Source organism: Athene noctua, chromosome 10, assembly GCF_965140245.1.
Source record: "Athene noctua chromosome 10, bAthNoc1.hap1.1, whole genome shotgun sequence".
Lineage (NCBI taxonomy): Eukaryota > Metazoa > Chordata > Aves > Strigiformes > Strigidae > Athene > Athene noctua.
The window spans coordinates 11,418,681-11,439,147 of record NC_134046.1 but is presented as its reverse complement, the minus strand read 5'-3'; the positions used below and the strand labels follow the sequence as shown (position 1 = coordinate 11,439,147).

Below are 20,467 nucleotides of genomic sequence, written 5' to 3'. Positions count from 1 at the left end.
ATATTCTCTAACTTATGAACACCGCACAAAGTTTCTTGTTAGTGCACAACTGTAGGAGTGATTTATGAATGCAAATAGACATACTTTCAGGAAGAGAACAGAGACCAGGGACGCATATATACAAATAACATAAAACACACTGCTAACTTATGGGTGTATACCGAGCCTTTTAAGCACTGAAAGGACAAACATTTTGAATGCACTCATCCTTTTAAAAGGTATTTAATATAATGTAAAAGCATCACGTTTCCCAGAAAGCTTTTACATACAGGCCATCTTTTTTATACAAATGCTTCCTCACAAATACAGTAAGTTATAAAAATTCTTGGTAATACAGTCTTGTTCCAGAAGCTGCCATTTTTAAATTGAGACTATTTCCATAAAGGACAGTGCTTTTGACTTTTTTTTTTTTTAAATACCTTGCATCATTTCCCTTCAAACTGTCAGGGAACTACAGATATTTCCAGGCATTAGCGTTAAAATACATTAGCAAAGAAACATTTCAGTCCCTTAATGCCACAAGTTTTAGCAGATAGAGATCTCCAAAGCCGAAGTGAAAATGGCTAAAAATGTCTTATTTTAACATTAAGACCAAAGCAAACGTAAAACTAGGTCTTTGGAAATTTTGCTTGTTTCAGCAAAGACTCTAGTCCATTAACACAGCCCAAAATTATCATTCAAGGGAAACATTCACAGTCCCATGGAACCCAGCACCATTTCCCAGTAGATAAAAACCACCTCATATGTAAGAATTTTTTTAAATGATGCAGAAGTTGTAGTAAGGATTTTCCAATATTTAGGAAATCCAGAGGATTTAACAGTGTTTAATCAATATGCAATTACATTTATTAATAAGATCTCTAGAGAATTAAATAAACACTGAAAAATATTAGACTTGGGTTTTTCCATAAAACAATGGATTAAAGTAAGTTTTGAATAGTTTAAAATTATTAATGTGTAATGACTTGAAATCAGTTCAAATCAAGACTTATGACTGTGTTAGTACCAAGGGTAAAAATACATGAAAATATACTTGCCTTCCATAATTTACACCTTTAGTGTTATTGCATTATAAACTGCTCTTTATAATTTTTCATCCTATTAAGTACCTAAACAAAGACATATGCTACAAATCCTATTGCCTTTTCATTGACTTTGTTGGGGTTTGGAACAATCCCAAAGCGACTTGTTTTCACTAATTCTGTTGAATTTTAAGGAATGCATCATTACTAAATGAAGATTTAACCAAACAATGCAAACACTGAACTGTCAAAAGGAAAAAAAAAAAAGTAAATCAAGCACTCAGACCCAGATATTTGCAGTTAGGTATCACGTTCTGAAAGCTTCTATATCCTTGTAAAGCAAATAAACACCTAGAGTTCATTAATTTTGTACCTCCTAGTATCAACTTTATTTTGTGTTTTTAATTTTAGCCAGTAGTCTGTGAAAGCAAGTGCTCAACTTGCACAATTTTTCCTTTGGAGAAAACTCATCATCAACTGGTTATTAGCAACACCCTTTGCTATCTTGAGCTCAGTATCTGAGGTTCTCATTCACTGATCTTTTGTACTGTGGCACAGTTCTTTAATGAATTTGTGTCAAGCTAATTAAGGTCTGCCATCATTCACAAACCAGTTACGATAAATGGAAAGCCTGTTGCAAATTCCACCACTTAAACCAAACAAATTTCAATTTTACAGGCCCATTCATTGGGATAAGCAGTACTTGACGACTTAAAAAAACAAGTATCAGAAGTTTCCTGTATTACTAGAGTTTTGCCAGGTTAAGAAAAGGTACTTTTTCTATTTCCTTTAATCTTAAAATCAAGCAGCTCCATGGTACAGAGTTGCTTCTCATCAAGTAACAAGTGATAGGACAAGAGGGAATGGCCTGAAGTTGCGTCAGGGAAGGCTTAGACTAGATATCAGGAAGCATTTCTTTCCAGAAGGGGTTGTTGGGTGTTGGAATGGGCTGCCCAGGGAGGTGTTTAAGAGTCACACTGACATAGCGCTGAGGGATATGGTGTAGTTGGGAACTGTCAGTGTGAGGTTAATGGTTGGACTGGATGATCTTCAAGGTCTTTTACAGCCTAGATGATTCTGTGATTCTCCTACTCAATTTGATAGTAAAAGTGTTTTGCAAAATCTTTTATTATTACATAAACATCTGTTCAGGACTGCAAAAGGCTCCACTTCATTTAAAAACCTTGCAAGATACAGTACATTTCAGCAGAGTCAAAGTTTTCTCTTTCCAAGCTAAGAGAGAGATTGCTGTCATGGACAATTAATTACCACCACTGCAACACTTCCTATCACAAACAGCAGAATTTTTTGTTATTATAATTTTTTTGTAACACTCCCCACCACTGTGCCACAGAGATGTGTGGGCAAGAGCCCCAGAGGCCACTCCTGCCCTTTTCCAGACCTTAAACTTTGTTGAGGTTGTGAGCTATACAAAAACCTTAAGTTTTTAGCTTTTTAGATTATCTAATTGACTCAATTATAACATCACTATCCAATTAACCCCGCATTATTCAAAGACCATTTCTATAGCTGATGTGCGGTACAGCTGCATGCAAACAAAAAAAATATATATCCTAAAAAAAAAAACAAAACACCACCAAACCTTAGAAAACAAAGTTTCATGACTTGATCCAAAGTCCATTTGACCCAGTGGAAAAACACCACCATTTTTGAATGAGGCTCCAAGAGTAATTTGCATTATTTTTAGGAAAGATTATCTTAGAGCAAAGATTCTGAAATGCTCTTAAGAAGTCTGAAGTACCACTTGAGACCCAGTCACAAAAGCTTTATGCAGACAAAATTCTCATTACAATCAGCAGGGGTTTGCTATAATAATGAATATTTGAGTCAACTGATTGGAGTGCTCAACTTCTGAAACAGTTGGTGCACAAGATATTCTTGACTGTATGATTTCCCTGTAATATACAGCACTGATTTCTTGGAAACAAGCAATCGCGACAGGGCTGAAAGGGGTGCAAATGGCTAAAGTTATATCTAAAGTAGTCTGCTTAACTGTTCAAGATTACTTCTCAAAGTTCAAATTGTTCATACTTAAATGATACTGTTCAAAGTTCCTATCAAGTGAATGATCCAACTGTTGTAACTCTGTGAAATAGTACAGTTGGGCCAGAATTCTTACCCTCTCCTGCAAATAAACTTGGAGAAAAAGAATTTAAGGAGTTCTTGTCCTCTTAAAAATCTAACTTAATTCACAGGATGATAAAGATGTGAACTCTGTCACATTCAGAGCAGCAATAAAAGGAAGTTGAGTTACAGTTTGTAATAACCAAATCCCATACTGAAAGTTCGTAACAGTTCATGTCATTCTCAATGGATCATAACATCCATCTACTGATTTTAATGAACTAAGAGCAAATTGCAACTGTCCAATAAAAGCATTTCTAAAATCATGGCTGCATACGTTCATATTTGGCCACCTAAAACTCAGCATATAAACTAGTTGCACAGAATGTCATTGCAATTAATTTTATTGGTTGCAATAAACTACTGAACTGTTTTAGAATTATTTTAGAAGCTGATTATGTTTGCATACGAACGCCCACTAGAGCTTTTAGGCATGTGCATTTTACCAGTGTGACTTCATGTAAGGCCATTTACTCCTGTGGAGTTAGAGCAGCACAAAGAATCAGGATCAGACTCCAGAGGTTTTTAACACTTTTTAGCACCACACAGATCCCAGTCTGGACCTGGGGGGATGCTCCATGCACATCACTGCCCTCCTCTGAATTGCTGCCTGTTTCTAGCCCTGACAATCTGGAATTGGCCACCTCTCAATACGAGCTTGACAAACTGTGGAGCAATTTCTCCATGGGATATAGCAAGTGGTACAGGGTAGTTTATCAATTCTGCATGGTGATGGAATGGGGGATTTAGCACATGGAGGGGAGGACTCCACTTTTTGAACCAAGCCTCTCATGTACCTCTCTCACAGACACTGCAGCTGTGGTACTATGCAGTCACAACGTTGCCAACGTGGAGTGTGAAAGCAGGTAAAAACCACTCGTAGTAATAAAGCCAGAGAAGATTTATAAAAAAAAAAAAAAAAAAAAGGAAACATTCACAGTCCACTCATTTTGTGCAGAAAATACTCAACTGCATTAAGAACAAGTGTATCGAGGAGGATCATGCTACCTTCCAGGTAGCCCCTCTCTCCTTCTCAGACAGCTTCCTTCTCTCCCTTAAGAGTCAAGAGTCCTTCCAAGTCCACTCCTCTTTACCCGAGAGTTTCACAATAAGCCAGTTTTGTCACCAAAGCCAATGTAAAATATTTCTGTCTCCTCTCCCCCATTACATTCTTCCTCCCCATGGTCTAATTTATATCCTGTTCTCTTACAGCTGCTTGCTGGGCTGTTTCATCAACTGAATCACTGAAAACAAAATTTCTCTAATTAGTTTAGTTTTACTTATTTAAATAGGTTGCTTCACTAGAAGTGTTACATACTCTTGTTCCTTTCTTTTTTTTCTCTGGAACAGAAAATATTCCTAGTATATTCTTATATTTAAACAAGCACAGTAGATTAATTAATGTATTTAGTCTCTGGAAAGCTTGTAAATTCTGTCTAGCAGGAAGTGGCCATGAAATTTCCTATTTTTTCATAATTAGGCATAATAATTAGCACAATAATGTCCTTGTTAACATTCCTAATTGTATGCAACTAGTACATCAATACCTTCTAGAAGGAAGCCGGTTACCTTTCCCATCTCATCTGGGACAGTCTGCATCCCCATGGGCAGAACAAACCAGCATCCTGCTTGCTGAGCAAGGACAGACTGCAGGAGCCAGTCTGACATGTAAATCAAAAAGGAAAGATCTTTACTCTAAAATAGCCCTAACATAAAAACTACTTATATAAAAGTCATAAAATAGCTCCCAGCCAAGCAAAAAATGTTCAATAAACCAAATGCATCAACATCACCACCATGTTCCCCTAGTACTGAAGTTTTGCCACTTATTCTTTCGGACTAGACCTACTCATTAATCAGCTCCAGCCCTGGCTGTAGGTTTTGCCTTGGGTCTGATGACATGAACTCTGGGACCACTTACACTTTTACTGCATATTGCCATGTCACCAAGCTGTTCAGATTACCTCTGCTGGGAGGCTGTCTCATTCCAGGAATAGAAATTAATTAATCAGTATATTTTCCACCCCCGTGCCAGGAAAAACATCTCTGATTAAAATGGTGTACTGAAGGTTTTTTTGCAATCACTGCCAACATAACTATTGATTAAATGAAAACCTTGTGAGCACTTGCTCGTTTTATAGGTGTATTTATTTCATTCCTCTCAAGCTCCTTTGTTTTAATTAAAGGGTATATTCTAGACACACTATGATTATTACATATTGAAAACACCTCTGTAAATCTAAGACATCTCCTTTTTGAAATGACAATGCTCCATATGATGGACGGGCTTAACTCCCCAGTTTAGATTCTTAAAACTTCAGTCTAGTGAAAAGCATGCCTTGGAGGTAAATACTGAAACTTAGTGTTGGAGCTCCAAATACATCTACAAGGATGCTTCTGGGCAGGAAAAGTGCTTCACACATTGCTATGCTGAAGAATTGGTGCATCCATAACTAAATCCCACCGAGATTACAAGGTTCACAATCTTTGCATTTGGCTTGGACTGAGCTCCCAACTCCTGGAAAACTTCCACCCAATAGAGGTATGTTTAAGTGCACAATGGTTGCTATTGTCTCCCTTCAGAGACAATCATACAAGATGAGACTTTATTATAAAGTTGAGATCATACAGAATGGTTTGAGTTGGAAGGCACCTTAAAGATTATCGAGTCCCACCCCCCTGCCCTGGGCAGGGACACCTTCCACTAGCCCAGGTTGCCCAAAGCCCCGTCCAACCTGGCCTTGAACCTTCCAGGGAGGGGGCAGCCACAGCTTCTCTGGGCAGCCTGTGCCAGGGCCTCACCACCCTCACAGGGAAGAATTTCTTCCTTACATCTAATATAAATTTGCCCTCCGACAGTTTAAAACAGTTACCCTTTGTCCTATCCCTACACCCCTGATGCAGAGTCCCTCCCCCTTTCCTGTAGCCCCTTTCAGTACTGGGAGGCCGCTCTAAGGTCTCCCCGGAGCCTTCTCTTCTCCAGGCTGAACACCCCCAACTCTCTCAGCCTGTCCTCACAGGGAGGTGCTCCAGCCCCTGATTATCTCTGTGGCCTCCTCTGGACTCATCCAACACACTGGCAACCACAAGCTCTTCTACTCCAGAGGCATTACAGTTCATATTAGCACATTACAAAGGAATGTCCAATATCAAAACATTTCATTCCTTCCTGCTGCTGTGACCCAGAGGGGCTTCAAGAAATTAGAAGTTAACTGGGCTGGATCACATTCTGCCAGGCTACAGCACTTGCTGCCACTGCAATGTAGTCATCAGACCACTCTCCTGAGAACTCGAAAGCTTGGGTTTCCAGTTTGTCTACATTTGTATATTTTATCTAATATCTTAATGCATATAAAACAGCACCTAAAGCTGAGAATAGGTATCTAGCTCCCAGGAAGGGACTGCAGCCTGCTTTGTAAGGCACCAGACCCCTCTCACAAGAGGGAAAAAAAAAAATTCAAAAGGCAACCTTTCATACCACTTAAATGGAAATAAAGGTAGGCACTATCCTTTGGTCCGTTTCCATTAACACAGTCCTCCTCATACACACAGTACGCTTAAATTCCATGTTATCATTTCGGTACTCCGAAGCATTTCTGATTGAAACCCAGTCAAGTTGTAAGCACTTCTCGGCTGATTTCTCCGTACAGCCTGCTGCCAGAGAGATGCTGTTCCTTCAGGACATGGTCTGGCTCTCACAAAGTATTGCAGGGGCTGTAAGAAGGTAGGATGTTAAGGGGCCTTAAATCTTTGTTACAAATGCCTGTAACAAAGGTACTCCTGACAGTGACTATTCAACCCTGTGCTCCATCCAAAAACAGACAACTGTATTTCAAACTCTGTTCCAAAACTTTTCCTCTCCCTATGTTTTTTTTTCCTAGTATCTAACATGAACCTATCCTGATGCAACTTGCATACATTTTCTCCCACAAGATTAGCTCCAAGGCATCTGCATTTCCTAATGGATCAGAGGTCTAAAACCCACCAACTTTACAACTGGTCCATACACTTTGTTAAAATAACGTACTAAGCTTGCAATATCAGAGGTTAACTTCTGGTATTCACAACATATTTGATGCATCTTTGGCACATTTCAGTTTGCAGGGAAATCGGGCAGGGTCCCATGTGTACCCTGCTGCCTGGGCATATGCTCCCTCCCACAGTCACACTGCAGGATGCAAAGCGTCTTTCTGTTACTTTCCTGCGCTTTTTGAAGAAAACCATTCACTTTGCCACATCTCTGCTGCTTCTTATTCATGAAAGGATGGACAGGGGTTCCTTATCCTGGCTTGTAGAAATGAGCTACTAACCTTCCATGTCTTCTCATGTTGCAGGATTTCAGGAGCATTAGACACTCAGCTAATTTCAGCAGCCTTTCGTCCTCGCTGTGTAATTCAGGGACCATTTCTCCAATTATTATCATGAGAAAAAAAGCGCTATGACATCACACTTGCCCATACCTTTTCATGTCTCAGTGCTTTGCTCCCTATCTTTATGGAGACAAATGCTCACTGATCCATTTTTAAAAATATAAGATATTAATAATCACACATTCTGTTATAAAAAAAAATCACGCTAAATTTGCCCAATAATTACAAGTTGTGAATTATCTGGTCAGATCTGATAAATGGAGAACAGCAGGGAGCTTTAAACACTCTTTATCTTATATACCTCATATATTGCTTAGTATTTTACCTATGGCACAACTGCACACACATGCTTTAGGAAAAAGACACATATACACGTACACCCTTTAATCATTTTGCCATTTTTTAACTTGCCAAAGCAGCACATCTCTTCTAAAGATGCCTAGAACATTTTCAAACCTCAATGTACATAAATTAGTGGTGCTGCATAAGGAAACCCTAATTTATGCATTCACTACAGACCCAATTAGCTCTTCTATAACAGAATGCCAAACAGATTTTCTTAATAAAGCCGAACATATCACATCTAATATTTATATAAAATGCAGAGTTTTAACTCTGTCACTTTGTGTTACTAACCCCAGACTTTGAGAAGGAAACTCTGAAATTGGCTTTTTCTCCCCCATGAACACCACTGGCAGAACATGGGACAGATGATCCGTTTGGACAGATCAACGTCACTCCAGCATAGCTAATCGAGTGACACAGATTTACATCAGCTGAATGCACAGGATGTCTGCACGCTGCTCAGCGGCTCAGGGAGGTCCATGGGACAGGAGCAGGCAGGAGCACACGGGGGGGCTCTGCAAACCTACCCTCCCTCCAGCACAGACCAGCCCCCTTCACCTCTGTGGGCATGAGGTTATACCTTAGTGAGCAGCAGACAGCTGTCAGGGACTCTGTACCTTGATTATACTCGTTAATATTTTAATCTCTTCCAGCCCAGATGGCTTAATTCCTTGGTTAAGGCTGAGACATGCCTGAGCAGTTGCAAGCTGAGGCTCTATCAAGAGAAGCGAGAAATGACATGGTGAACTGGGAGAAAAAACCCACCAGACAAGTGGTGATCACATTTGTGCCTCTGATATTTCTCACTCATGTTGGGAACCAGAAATCCTGCCAGATGTCTGTGTGCTGTGTTGATTTTGTATCAACACCTCTGTCTGCATTTGTAACCTACTTGAGGTGTCTCCCATGTATTTTGTCACTTCAGGTTTCAGCTGCCCCCCGTGCAGGGGGCATCAGGTCATGTGCAAGGTACCACATCACACTGGCCAGATTCTGGGCCAAAGTATTGTAAGTGGACTCAAGTTTTCAGAGTAAAAGCTAAACAAAAATATTAATGGGATGAAAACCAATGCTATGTAGATAAGCTAGAAGATCAGCGTCAAACAGGCTTTGTCTATGAAGAGGAACACAAGCTGATCCCAGAAAAAGAAAAAAGTGCAAGTGAAATGGGGGACTGCTTCTCTACATCCTCTCTTGAAAATGGTAATTCAAGATATTGCTATCCCACATTAATATGCTTACAGTGGCTACAAGCAAAACCAACATGTGATGTACAGTGGCAGAATCAAGTGCACTAAGTCACTTCAGATGACAAGCAAATAATTTTTAATCTTTTTGGTATTTATTTCAAGCAGATTAATCAAAATGAGCCATCTTTTGCCTAACCACTTCTAGTCAAGACTCCTATAATAATTTTAGTTTATTCCATAACTATTTTAGAGCAGAATAACAAAAAAGTTCACATTATTTTATAGCCTTAAGAAGAATCCCACAACACCAAATCAGTAACAAGATCCATTTGTGATACAGCTGCTTCAGCCATTGCTCACGTTTTGCATCCCACAGAGACCAGGGATCTAGCCTTCCACATCAAAAGGATCCAAAATCCTGGATAAAAAAACAAATACTTTTTGCTCAGGTATGTTTTGTTTTAAGTGTACGACTATGCAATGAAGTTTAGCATTCCTTAAGCAGAGGGCAGTATTACATCAGTAAATGCTCATTAAGGTTACCTCATCTACAGCGTGTGAAATTACATTTCTGCAGCCTAAGTACACATATTCCAGGTAACTGATTTTAGATATCTAGACAGATTTCTAAAGTTTCAGAAACTCTAACTATATCCAGTTACTGCAGAAAATGATAAATAGGAAAGTGTTCCAGTCTCTTCCTCCCTACACACACTTTGCTAAAGAAAAAATCTTGTCAATGTATTGCTTTACTTTGACCAAGTCCTCTTCCTTACTCCTTTCTCAAACTTAATCCCAGAAGGTTTTCTCTTCTCTCCTCATTGTAGGTCACAATTAGCAGTTCATTAAATATAAATGTAAGAACTACTCTATCCACAATTATTCTCTAAGCCCTCACATTCTCCCACTCCTCACGGACCTGGCACTGCAATCCACTAACAAGAATAACTACTCTGAGTTTCCCTTTGATTCCATGATGCTTTGGTCCTTCTGGCTCTGGTAATCCCTAAACACTCTGCTGACGCTGCCCCTCTTAATGGAAAAGTTGGAGCTGAAAAACCTGCCAGGAGATAACATTCACCAACGAAGTCTCAGCCCTAAAACTTTTCCTAGCGCTTTGACATTTGTGTAACATTCCGAAGCCACTTGCTCACACAGAGACGTTATTCTCTACTAGTGGAGCACTTCAGATGGAAAGTATTATCTGTTCCTAACTGACATCTTCCACTAAATGGAACATTTAATTAATTTGGTCCTAGGCCAGTCTGATCTCATTTGCTTGCATGAAGACGAACACGACTTGTAACTCTTTGGCACCGTTTCTTCTCCTCCTCCTCCCCCTTAAAAGGAACTTTAGTTGTTTACAGAATAGATACAAGAAAATCCAAGCTGGTACAGTGACACATCATTAGTTAAAAATACACCACAGCATAAAGAGCTTTAGTACAGAGAGAGCATTGGAATGCAGAAATACATGAAAACGGCTTAGGAAGGAAAATGAAAGTCATCTGGAAACTGATGATTTTTTCTGCTATGGGCTGTAGCAGAACAAAAAGACTGCAATCACTTAGTGTACTACTGCAGAAAGTGAATTTCTTACAATTAACCATGTTAAAGATACAATAGAAGAGGTTATAAATATACTTGAAATGTATGTCTAAAATGCAGATGGTAAACACAGAGTGTAAGGAGGAAAAAAAGTCTAAAGATAAAAACCAAACCCAAATCTACAAGAGTGTGAAAAACTGAACATCCCTGACTAGAGCCAGGCTCACATAACCAGCAAAGACAACGTGATTTGTGACTTGCAGAAAGCACTAAAGACAAAGAAGTGAGGATCTAGCAAAGATGACAGCATCTCCTTGGGAGATTCACTGTGTGAAGAAAAAGTTACTTAGCACGCATGCCACATGTACGGTCTGGCAGGCGTACGTGATGAGTTCTGACAGTAACAAAAGAGACAGCATAAAACAGGGATGCCCAGACTTAGTCCAGATCTACAGTTCTGGAAGTTGCTTTGGTTTTCAGACAGATCTAAGCAACACTCCACCGGAGAGAGAAGTAGCACATCTCCTGTCTGAAGTTATTTGTAACACTGCATAATGACTTCGAGCTGCTGCAGACGCTCTCAACAGCATAAAGTGCAAGCCGAGGTCCACAGTTCTTTGAGAAAAGACAAGTATGGCCAAAGGTCTTTTTAGAAAGACTGCTTACACCTGCTTAGAAACACCAAATTCACACTAATGCAATTAATTGTGAAAATGAGAAGATTAATTCTATTAAGGTAACATCCGCATGTGCCATAGCCCCAGCCTTTCCGCTTTAGTGCGGTGTCACACGCGTAATCTGGAATCCTCTCCACAGGAGACTTCAGGGCCTGCATATAACCACATCCATTTCCAACTTGTGTGTGGCTTAATTAAATGGCAACTGTAATTAATGCACAACATAGAAATCTCAAACAGATGCTGAAAAACAACCCCCAAGTATCACTGAGTGGCAGAAAGTAAGGAGATCGCACTTCCTCAGTGGGTCAGTCATTCCCTCCCAATATCCTTCCAGTTTAAGAAGAAGCCTAGCCAAGCTAATCAATATAACCCCCATCACAAATGATAAGGAGGAATGGCATACAATGAAGTACAACAGAAGTCAACGATAAAACAAAAATAGAGAAACTAGGGTGGGTTTTCATATGCATTGGTGGGAACAAGGAACACATCAACTGCTCTCAGAGCAAGGTTATGCTGAGTTGGAACAGGTGTGAGCTGGCCCCAAGAGCATGCAAGCCATTTAAGATGCTTGAGAGCTAAAGATCAGAAAGTTTAAGATCTTGATGTATAAAAAGGAATTATGAACAATGTATTCTTGTAGCAGTATCAAAAAGAATTACTAATATGATATTGTCAATGGTGAAGGCTAAAAGTTCATGTTCAAGTGGCATAACAATGCACAGCCTACTGCAGCTACAGAAACGCATACCTTTTGAAAGAAGTCATCAGGAAAAAGTGAAAGAGATGCTCTAGTGACATTTTACAGGGGGAAAAGAGGTAACTAATCAGCAGCCTCTGAAGAGGTGTTTTAATTCTAGGATAACAGACTGTGGCAAAACCTAAACAAAACCAAAGAAAATCAGGACACATCTGTTCAGCATGAAAACAGTGTTTTCCGTCTGCTTCTTGTGGAAGAAAAGAAAAAGACTTCAAGGACTGTGCTGAAGATAACATCTCACATATCAAAGCAGGTGATACAGTAGAATTGTGGTAATTCTTGTGGAATGAGAGGAATGAAGATTAAGAGGAAAATGAGGAAAATAAGATCTTTGAACTACTTTGAAGTAGGGCACCACAAAGCCGATTCAAGTTCTCATTAACTTTAGCAGTGCATGAAATACAGTTTACTAGCTGCATGGCTTCATATTCAGCAAATACTAATACTGGGCAGTTAAGCTATTGATATAAGTACATTATAGCAAGCAACAACTAACATATATTGCTGCATACTCATAAATGGCAATAAATCAGAAGTACAAAGGAAAATACAGACCTAATAGCAAGAGTGCTAAGGAAAGAACTGATGGAAATGAGTTGTTTTATGTGAAGAGGAACAAAAATAGTGGCTGTGAGACTAAAGCGATAACTTCTGAAAGATTTAAAAGTGGCAAGAGCGTTGAAGTGATAAGACCAGAAGGAATTACATACTGGAGACAAAAAATGAGTCATATTCTGATTCCTTCTTTATGCCACATGGTGTATTGAGGACAGCTGCCACTCAATAAGTACTGAAATAACAACTTTTTACCAGAAAACTTTGAGCAGGGCAGTTGCACTTCATCATCTCTACAATGATAAAACTCAATATTCTATGAAAACAAAACTTGCAACACGTCATACAAGAACTTTTAGCATTTAAAAAAGTGTTTTCTCATAAAAAGGTTCTCTCATAAAAAAGTTATGAGAAATTGAAACAAAAGATGTATTTCGAGCTAAAGATATTCTTCCTAAGATATTATAAACAGGTACAATGATCAGGTTGAGTGAATTAAGCAAAACAAGAAGATCTCATTTTCCTTCTCAGTAAAGACAGTAACTTCAACTGTGCTCCTAAGAAACTGAGAATCAAAATAGACTTCAAAATTTGCCCTAAGGAATATTTCTCATTCCTTCAGATGGCAGACTGATCCTTTGAAGCAAAACATTAGTTTGCCAAGGCACTTTTGTTGGGGCAAGTGATGCAAACATGCACCTAGGACCCATACAGGCAAAGACAGACAGACCAGGCAAATATTTCTCAATTAGAGCAAGTTATGCTGTAACACCTTTTTTGAAGATTCATATTTATAATATTTTGTATTGATAACAAGAAAGGCGTGACAGAATTGGGTTCTAGTAAAGATTAGACTTAATAGTCTGCAAAGCAAAAATTTTAACTAATTATGGATTTCCTGAAGCATACTAATTTCTGTTTAAATTTTTTTAAGATTAGATTCTCAAGAAAAACAAGATGAGAAAAAGCACAAAGTGTGCCACAAGGAACAACATGGGGTAGACAGGCTCTGGTGTTTCATCCAGACATTGCTTTAGTCTTGGGTTTCCTAATTTCTAGCCAGAGATATCACTACTTTCAGTTTCAAAGTAGTCCAGCACCATGAATCTGAGCAAATAACTTGAATATCCTGGTGCAGTATCAAAACTGTCAGCAATCATTTTATATTTCATAATTTCAGCACCAAAACACACCTTCATGTCTGCTGACTTTAGCATTTTTTGCCTTACCAATATCTGAGTTCAGGGGCATGCAAGATGCAAAGTTGGTACACCTCATTTACATTTCTAGTAAATGTTCAATATTCTAGTAGTCTGAAATTAATTTTCTAAATGTTAATTGATGCTATTGAAAATTGCTAAGGGCATATTCAAGACATTTCAAATAATTAACAACAAGATTTGATAGCAAAGTAGCCGTTTTAGTAATGGTCCAAACCATTGCCATACTTCTTGCCTCATCTGTAGCAAGAAATGCTTTTTTTTTTGTTTTCTTACTGAAAAACAAGTACAACTGGTGCAATTTAATCTGACTAAAATTGATACTCATCTCAAACCTGATTTATTCTCACTTCACTTGGAAGACAGAGCTCCTTTTATGGGTGTTTTAGGCCTTTTCTTATTTGTACCATGGATGTCACTGATTAAATGAGTGGACGCTATTCAAGTTCCATTGCCACTCAGCCCCTCAAATGTCACAAGCACTTCTTTAAAGAATTAAAAGAACTATCTTTAAAACATTTGATTTGCAGCTCCCAAAACCTGCAGTCCTGCTGTCCTCCCTTTGTACAGTTGGACCCTGGAAGACGACTATCACCAACAGCCTGCCAACAAGCTGACAGGAGGTAGAGAAAGCTTTCAACAGATACTCACTTTTAATGAGAACTTGTTGAAATAAATATTTCTTTTAAACGTTTGTTTGGAAGAAAGTCTCTTTAGTCAGCTCACCAGACAGTTGCACAGAAAGCTGAAAGAGTCGGCTACAAAAATAAAAGCATTTGAACAGTTGATGCATCTTGCTGACTCATCTGAAGTAATACCTGAGCTCAGGGAGGCCAAGCACAGCTACCTAGAACCACAGACTCCACACAAGGAAGATGCTCTGTCCAGCCACGTATGTACAGCAGAGCAGAACCTGCTTTCTCCCTCCGTCCTCCTCCCCTGCGAGCAGCTAGCAGCTTGCTGCCTCCCTGTTCGTTCCAAGCCTTCTCTCCAACCTGACCCCACAACCTAGAAAAGCTGGTTTAAAAAGAAAGAGATCAAATTTCCTTTCTACAAACCTATTTAATGCTTATTGCATGTGTTGTCACTGTACTACAGTTTAGGAAGAAGGGCTCACCACAGCTGTCTTATTAAAGCTCTGGTTTATCTCCTCAGCTTTTTGTTCCTTTGTGCTTCATACCATCAAGTAGGCTGCCTCCAGCTGCCCTCTCCCTTATATTAAGGCCTAAGAGAATAACTTGCAGTATTTATAATTACAAAAGCCATTGCTTTAACCCAAGAAGGATTCTGCTTTTAACTCTGCCACATCACACAGAGCTTTTGCATGTCTGTATTCAGACTTCTCCAACTTCCACACCTCAGAAAGCTCTTTCATGTCCATTTTAATGCTGGATTCCGATCAAGATGGTTGAGCTGAAGAAATTCTCCCTCTGAAAAGGGCTTTGTAGATTAACACTTTTTGCTCTGGTTAACTACGAAACATTGAATACAGAGACATGAAGGCTCTGAAATTTACTTATCAAGTTAAGATTAGTGAAAGACTTTATAGTTCTTCAGTCCCAAGGAGGCCAATATGCTTTTACAAATAACTCAGACTGGCACAGGTCCTACAGGGAGCCTTTAAACCCATGTGTTCTAGCAAAGCGAGCAACTGTTCTTGCTTAAATTACTTTCTAAAAAAAAAATTTTGGAAGGGGTAAAAAGTTATTTTATTTTAGAAGTTCAGCCTATATCTGCAGTACTTGTAAGATACTAAATACAATAAATCTCATTGATTTTAGCTATCCCTCAACAATACGTCATTAGCAATTCATTATTTATCCGCAAGAAACTATATGGTATTCTCTTCCAGTTTGTAGGATAAACTACGGCTCTCAATTCAGATTAACAATCTACAAAAAAAGTGTCAAAAATACGAAGACTAAGCAGCAGTCCAAACTCAAAAGATGTACTGGGGAAAATGCATCTGTCTAAGAAAATGGAGCATCACGTCATTCTAGACCTGTCATTCCAGAATTTTTCAGGAACTGTACACACACTTAAGTATCCCTTGAGGCACCAGCCATCATGAGATACAGGATAACGGATGTACCATCTCAAAGAGCAAATACTACTATGAATTTAATTGAATTACAGCAGCCATTTTATTTTTTGCAGAGCCTCTAAACTCTATATTGCTTGCTTGCTTCCAGTGATTCAGCACTTTATTTCTCAATACAATAATCCCTCCATAAGACAGTTTCTCATTCCTTTTAAGTAGTGCTTCTGACAGCAGCTACCTGTATCTTAGTTGTTTAAGGCTCTCCCTTTTTTATTAAATACAAGTAGTTTATCTCAGACATACTTTTGCTTTCAGACTCCACCACTTTAACATCCTTGAGAACGCTCCGTCTTTTAGCAGTGCTGAAATTGTCCTCACAATATACTGTTCCTTTATACTTTTAAGCTCACCTAACTACACCGTGGCAGAAATTAAAAAAAAGGAGACACAAGAAAGGAAACCTGAAGCCCAGAAGGTAAGAAGCAGACAGTGACACCCGCCTGTAAACTTAAGTCAGCTGTGAAATGTTCTTCACGATGTCTGGAAAATACATATTTACAGGGGACTCCAATAAAACTGCCAACTAGTTATTTTAGTTGCTAACCTAAAGGGTGCAGAAAGTTTGGGGTGCAGGGAAGGCAAAATAGGCAAAAGCACCGCCAGAACCTGCCTCTGCCAGAGCAGGCAGTTAGGAAGTGTCAGCAACTCCATCATTCAATAACGCCTTGGAATCAAGGCTGATGCATCTTGAGCTGGCTATTTAAGAAATGGCTTAAAACTTACTCAGTTTAGTGATCCTTTATTGTAATAACAAACAGTTTAAAAATACCATAATTGCTTTTGACCATAATCATCCAACAGTCATTAGCTGTTTATCACAAAAAAATTAATCTTCAAAGGGTGACCCTCATGTCCAAAATACACTCTCAGTCATGAAGAATGATTGATAAATTATTCCAAGCTAGTCCACAGAACCACATTTAGTGGCATTTTATCATCAAAGTTACTTTCCTCTTAATCAAAGGCTAATGCAACACGAAATCCTTAAATATGGGCTGTGCCATAAGATAAAGTTAGCAACCTTGAAAGGGCTGGAAAATAGCAATTTGCACACACAAACACAAGATTTAGAACTACCATCATAACATGCATCATCAATCACAAGAAACAGTGACTTTAACGGGCCTATTTTCAGAGTATATTAAGCTACATGACATCTTAACCTACTTGTAAGGCCACCATAATCTCTTTACAATATCAAACAAGTGCAGAAGGGCAGATTTGCTTCACGCAGAAATATTCTTTGCATGAGATTTCATGAATAATGGTATTGCTGCCTTATCAGACATTCATTGGTGTTATTTTCACCCCCATATACCCGCTTAGGGAACACTAACAAATACTGTCACACCCACTCTGAAAAACAATACACTCTGAAAGTTTTGCACAACTGTAAGAAAGTTCTCACTGAAATGAGGCACATCTCTTCGGGCAACAGCTCATCTTCCAAAACCTGACTGCAAGGGAGAGACAGGGGCAGTTGCCTGTGACTTTTGACATAACTTTATAAAAAGTTCTGTTCTCAGATCTGACTGGTGCTTTTGTATTCACCATATTCTTGTGAAGAAAAGTCACAAGTACTCCAGCCTAAATATTAGTTACATATGAAAAAATAAGAATCTCAAGCAAAATGCTGCCCGTGCAATAATTAACTATAATCCAAGTTATATGTATCAGAAAGTTACCATTTCATTCTGCTGTAAAATTAGCAAACTATCTCTGAGGTGCAACTTAAAGGAGAGCAGAGACCACTCATCTTTTAAAAGATACCACTAAATCCACTCTAAAATGACAATTTTGCTAATTCAGTTTTTCAAATTACTTTAGAACAAATAATCCAGTTTTAATTGTTTATGCTTTCCATGCAGAGAGGTGCAGTGGTGACATGAGAAACCCAACTAATATGAGAGAAAGAAGTGTCTAAGGAAGGGCTAGCGAAGCACAGAAGGTGTAGAGAGGGAAAAAAGAACTGGGATGGAAGGAAGCCAGGAGATAATGGAGGACAAAACATAGCAGATCTTCAGAGAAGTAGGGAAACAGTAAGGACATGGTGGCAGACATGCTGGCAAGAAGGAGACTAGGAAGGAGGACAGTTATTTTCTATGGTTCTTGAGAAGCAAAGGGATGCCTGGAGATCACAAACAACCCCTGTCTTTGAAGAAATGATCTAAAAATTACATGCAGTAAGCCTACATCCAAGTAATCCTCTTACACACTGACCCACAGCACTTCCAACTCAGCCAGTTTCCACCTGGAACAAGTGGAATTCTCTAGGTTCAAGTAGCCAACAGCTACAAGACACAAACATTCACACACCAAGCAAATGGGAAGCTACCACTTTGGGGATGGATGCCAGTGGAGGAAGAAGGACCCCACAGTTTCAAACCATGACATAATTAACTGCTGTTCAGACTAGAAGCAGAAAGCATATTTATTATAATTGCCTTTCCTAGAGCTATTACCCAGCACTTTCAGTATTCCTATGCAGGCAAGGACATTTCTCCAGTGCAACTGTACACTGTGTCTGCTGGTAATATTTCTAATTAAAATTACACTGTAAGCCTGCTTGCTGAATACAATGCACAGATGCTACAAGCTTTCCAAGATCACTTAGCCTGTAGCTGTTTTAATTAGCTTGACAGGTAATAAAGTAGAATTTTATAATTATACTATTACAATGCACAAATGTTTCCTTTCAAATCTGTAGTTACTGAGTCACTTAGGTAAACAACAGCCAGTTTTGGTTCACCAGACCAGAAGAAAACCCCAAGCTCGGCTTCCTCTATGCCTCGCTTATGGCTTAGCCAGGACCACATGCTGCTTAGGAATGCGGGTTTGAAAATCCTTCCGTTCCTTAGAGATGAAGCGTGCATAAAGCCTGAATTTGCTGTCCCCATAAGTGTACTTTTATCAACATAGCAACACGTGCAAGCCCTCACTTTCCTAAAAAAAGTGCGCTGTGCTTAGCTCTTTGACAGCACAATGCTGGATCTTGAGGTGTGCTGCTAACCAAGAGCCCTATCAGCAAGGGGTAGATTTTAGACCCACAAAGTTTGTATAAATTCTCTGTGGAGGACATCTCAGAGGCTTAGATCAGATTGCTATTCTGATGCCCTTTCCCATATACCACAAGAACACAATTCTGGCTTGTGGTCCCGTTATCAGACCTAAACATTACACATCACATCACTGAACTTTTAAGCACTCATATTCGCTAAGTACTTATCCGCACTTCACTTTTTTTAAATACCACTTCACTACAAATGCCATACTGGTTATAACACAGAATTGAGGCTTTTAACACAAATTCCGATCACATTCTTGCTAATGAAAGTGTTTACCAAATAGTTACATTGTTCTGTAAACAAAATGCAATTTCCATTCTTCTGTCTATAGTGGTGTCAGCATTTGCAAGCCATTACCAGTATGCACATAGCTGTCTACTCCAGTCATTCACATTTGCTATCAAACTGGCATTTAAGGATTTGGAATGCAGAACACAAGTCTGCAGCCTAAAAATAATATCCTGAGATTTGATCCTGCACTTCTTATGCAGGCTCAATTAATCAAGGTTGCCTAACTCTTCAGAAGTACTTTTTATCAACAGATTGAAAACACTTTCCAAATGAAATGGGTATCAGTATCTTCTTTTTACTATGGGGAACCTGAAAACAAGATTTCACCTGAGGAAGGTCTCTGAGGCTAATTTAGGAGTACTGTCCAAAGGGATGAGGAGTCCATTATTCAAAGTTATCTTTTATATTAAGAAATAAGCTTTTCCTTTCAGACACTAGAAAGTGATATATCACAAAATTTATCATACTGTCTTTGAAAACCTCACACAAAGATAGCTTTGCAAGTTTCACAACGTCCAGGCTGAATAAGAATAGCTTACTTGATCTACAGCAGTAATTCATTGTGAACACCACCCAGGACTAACGAGAAACTTGTGAATTACTCTGAAGAACTAAGAATTTAAACATTTTGATCACAAGGCATCTGTAACCCCTCTGAACAGATATGGCAATAATGTCTAAAACTGGGGGAAGACCACATTTATTTTTTAAATATTTCATTGTAAACTCTGAAAGGGTTTTGTTCTCCTTTGGAGATAATATAATTCATACTTAAAAGCATGTTGTTCTTTGGTAGCAATTTTATCCATGGAGATTGGCTACATGTAAATCAAGCTTGGTGGGACAGTTTTGGGCGAGGGCAAAACCAACACAGTAGGGATGCAGAGGAGCACACAGCCAGAAAAGACACAGCCTTCTGTTCTTGACTAGACCAGAGCTGGACATGCCAAAGAGCAAATTATTTCACATTTATATCTATGTTTCATACTTGGTGTTGTTCCAGGAAAACAACAAACACCCCTCTCCCCCAAGATAATTTCAGGATATATAGGACAAAACCCACCTTTCAACTAACAGTACTGATTCCTTTGGACATTCAAGCTGAGATGCCATTAAAAAATTTGAGCTTCAGAAGCACAACAGGTTTGTTTGGCTAATTCAGCTACCAAGTCAAT

The 20,467-nt window shown here is 38.9% G+C and overlaps 1 protein-coding gene across 2 annotated transcripts in view; it reads right to left on the bottom strand.

Annotated features, from left to right (window-relative positions):
* The window catches only part of LOC141964007 (contactin-4), a 340,757-nt gene that overhangs the window by 280,209 nt on the left and 40,081 nt on the right, over positions 1-20,467 (bottom strand). The window lies entirely within an intron of this gene.